Source organism: Nanorana parkeri, unplaced genomic scaffold (assembly GCF_000935625.1).
Source record: "Nanorana parkeri isolate BGI_ZX_2015 unplaced genomic scaffold, ASM93562v1 scaffold2889, whole genome shotgun sequence".
NCBI classification, from domain to species: Eukaryota; Metazoa; Chordata; class Amphibia; order Anura; family Dicroglossidae; genus Nanorana; species Nanorana parkeri.
The window spans coordinates 76,424-76,907 of NW_017309157.1; positions in this window are offsets into that span (position 1 = coordinate 76,424).

Sequence of the window (484 nt, forward strand, 5' to 3'; positions counted from 1 at the left end):
GATGAGGACAACTTGACCATGAGCAGAAAGGTCCACACTTTAATGATCATTCTCCTGAAGTCCCGGGTTCATAGGCTGGGCCTCAGAAAAACTCCAGAACCTTGTGTGCAACCCTGAGGAGAGAAGAGGCGTGAAAAAGCTGAGCTGCGGGTTCCATCCTCTGATTCAGCACTGACCGTATACCTGGTGCGCCCACTGGGTGGCCATGGAGCTGGTGCGCCCACTGGGTTGACCATAGAGCCGGTGCGCCCACTGGATTGACCATAGAGCCGGTGCGACCACTGGGTTGACCATAGAGCCGGTGCGCCCACTGGATTGACCATAGAGCCGGTGCGCCCACTGGGTTGACCATAGAGCCGGTGCGCCCACTGGGTTGACCATAGAGCCGGTGCGCCCACTGGGTTGACCATAGAGCCGGTGCGCCCACTGGGTTGACCATAGAGCCGGTGCGCCCACTGGGTTGACCATAGAGCCGGTGCGCCCA